The sequence below is a fragment of the Poecilia reticulata genome, linkage group LG6, assembly GCF_000633615.1.
Source record: "Poecilia reticulata strain Guanapo linkage group LG6, Guppy_female_1.0+MT, whole genome shotgun sequence".
Lineage (NCBI taxonomy): Eukaryota > Metazoa > Chordata > Actinopteri > Cyprinodontiformes > Poeciliidae > Poecilia > Poecilia reticulata.
The window spans coordinates 29,828,491-29,831,233 of NC_024336.1; the positions used below are offsets into that span (position 1 = coordinate 29,828,491).

General features: G+C 48.2%; 1 long non-coding RNA gene across 3 annotated transcripts in view; it reads left to right on the top strand.

The window, feature by feature from the left end:
- LOC108166381 (uncharacterized) overlaps positions 1-2,725 on the top strand; it is a 17,334-nt gene extending 14,609 nt beyond the window's left edge. For all 3 annotated transcript variants that reach the window (XR_001776733.1, XR_001776732.1, XR_001776734.1), the window contains one exon: positions 2,016-2,725. This is a non-coding gene — a long non-coding RNA (uncharacterized LOC108166381). The remainder of the gene's footprint in view (positions 1-2,015) is intronic.
- Positions 2,726-2,743: the final 18 nt, after the last annotated feature.

A 2,743-nucleotide genomic window follows, 5' to 3' on the forward strand; every position in this document is an offset into this window, starting at 1 on the left:
GACCATAGATGAGGGTGGGAACGTAGATCGACCGGTAAATCGAGAGCTTCGCTTTTTGGCTCAGCTCTCTCTTCACCACGACGGACCGGTACAGTCTCCTTTCCTTGAAGTGGATAAAGTTTGGCCTCCATAGAAAGCTACCAGCGGCGACTTTCCACGGATAAAACGAGCACAGTTTCAGGCGAGTTGGCATCTCGGCTGTAATAACGCGTAATTATCCTGCAACGTGTGAGAAGGACTTCAAGGAAACGTCTTTTCTGTCTGCATGGCAACACGGCAGCAGAAAGCAGGCTGTCAGATGAGTTAGGCTCATTTTTCAGTCTTTCTCATTTTCACTGTTAATTTTAAACTAGTCTTCAGCGCCAGGTTGTAACAGGACATGTGTGTCACAGTTGGTGCCACTTTACGCAGCAGGTCGTGACGCCGGTCGCCTGATTGATGCAGTGAAAACCTTCAGACGGAGACGGGCTGCAGCTCCTTCCGCTCTCAGATAATTATGCAGCAGTTAAAGAATAATGGGAGAAATGTCTGCTTTTTATTGGTTCTGTGTGTTTGAAGTTCAACGTGTCAGAAAACCGGGTTGATCCAGTTTTCTTACTGCGGTGAAGACGTGTTACCAACAGGAGGCGCTGTTTTTAGAAACTTTCAGTCAGATTTTCTGAAGTTTATCTGTAAACTCATTTCACATTCAGAAAACACAAAGTGCTTCACAAACACAGCAGAGAATCTAAACAAACATTAAACTAAGAGATCTGAGAAAAATCAAGTTAGAAAATGTAAGAAGGAAAACAGCAGCAACTATCAAGTAAAATCTAAACAACCACCTAATAACTCCTGTCCACCTTTCCTGACCAACCTATTTATCCTCCAGACTGAGGTCCAGAAAACTGCAGGTGTTTTATTTGATCACCTGATTAGAGTTTGACATCAAAAGGACCCAGAGTTCATCCATCCATTTTCTTACACCCTTGTCCCTCAGGGGTCAGGAAGTGCTGGTGCCTCTCCAGCTAATGTTCCGGGTGAGAGGTGGGGTCACCTGGACAGGTCGCCAGTCTGTCGCAGGGCAACACAGAGACACACAACCATGCACACACACACTCACACCTAGGGGCAATTTGGAGAGGCCAGTTAACCTGACAGTCATGTTTTTGGACTGTGGGAGGAAACCGGAGTACCCGGAGAAAACCCACCATGCACAGGGAGAACATGGAGACTCCATGCAGAAAGACCGGGGCCGGGAATCGAACCCAAAACCTTCTTGCTGCAAGGCAACAGCTCTACCAACTGCGCCACTGTGCAGCCCAGACCCAGAGTTCTGATTTGGTTGAACTCCATTTTGGGTTTTGGTCACCTGTCAGACCTGAGTTGTATTTCATGATTTTACGTTCCTGCTGTCTGACGGTTCCAGGAGCCCAGCAGACGCCATGACAGCTCAGGTTACAGGTTGTGATGTGATTGGGTGGTTCTGAGGCCTTTCACCCCCCTCTGGGCTCTAACGTCTGAACGGACTCGGCTGATTTGTGTGGGACTGGAGCAGACGGAGTCAGCAGTTAGTTTGCTCCGCTCTGCTGAATTTAGATACGTTTGACTTCGGCTGCGAGCGCCGGGCGGCCGGCCGGCTTCCTCCGTCGTTATTTCACGTTTGGGTTGAGCGCCTCGGTCAGGAGCAGTGAATCAGAGTTTACCGTCTCGGTGGCAGCCGCTGACTCATCGTCCTCAGACTGGGAGGAAGATTCTGCCTACCGAGCAAAACGTGAGGATCCAGTCCGGCTGATGGTTCTGGACAATCTGCAGGTCCAGATTATTTGATTAATGTTTCTTAATTGATCCATGATGGCAAAGAAAATGAATCTGAAGGTTTCACACAGGAAAAAGGGGCCAAACTTTCTCTGCTCATTCCAAAAATCTTCATCCGTTTATTGGATTTAACAATTAAAGATTGAAGAAATAAGAAATGTATCCAGTTTAACATCCATGGAAGACGATTGATGGATGGATCCGTTTATCTCCTCTAGGTGTGTTGCCATGGTAGCAGCCCTGACCGTCATCCTTTGGTTCCAGCATCATCAGAAAACATTTTTTGTTTTTCCTGCTGAACCATCCAGCTGGTTTCTCCTGGAGGTTTTTCCGTTTGAGGTCAGGCTCGTCCTTCTCCTCTGAGGACGACACAGAACAACAAACGACAGCCTGAAGGCGCCGCGGTGACATCAGAGGACGAGCCGGCTGTCAGGAGACACGCGGGACCATGTTGGGGACACGATCCGGTGCCGTCTCACTGCTCCTCCAGACAGCTGCTGCTCTCTCCGTCTCGCTCCGGCTCTTTTGTCATCGGACCGGTGTTTCAGCGTGGCTCCTGCGTTTCGCTGAACTGCTGCTCCTCCTGACCTCCTGTGTCTGTTTTGACAGCTTCCTCATGTCTTGATTCATCGATGACTCTGCGGTGCTCAGCCGCCTGGCTGATCCGGTTCATACCGTTGAAACCACATATTTACACACCAATTTTTATATATATTCCAACTAAATTTAAATTGTGTCCCAAGTTTTTGTCAACACCGTCAGACATTAAAAACAATGTAAAAAAAAAATCTGCCTTTATTGGGGGGCATCAGAAATGCTTTCTGTGTCTTCCTTTGCTGGAGGGCGAGGCATCTCTGGTTAGCTTCGGTTAGCTCTGGTTAGCTTTGGTTAGGTCTGGTTAGCTTTGGTTAGGTCTGGTTAGCTTCGGTTAGCTTTGGTTAGCTTC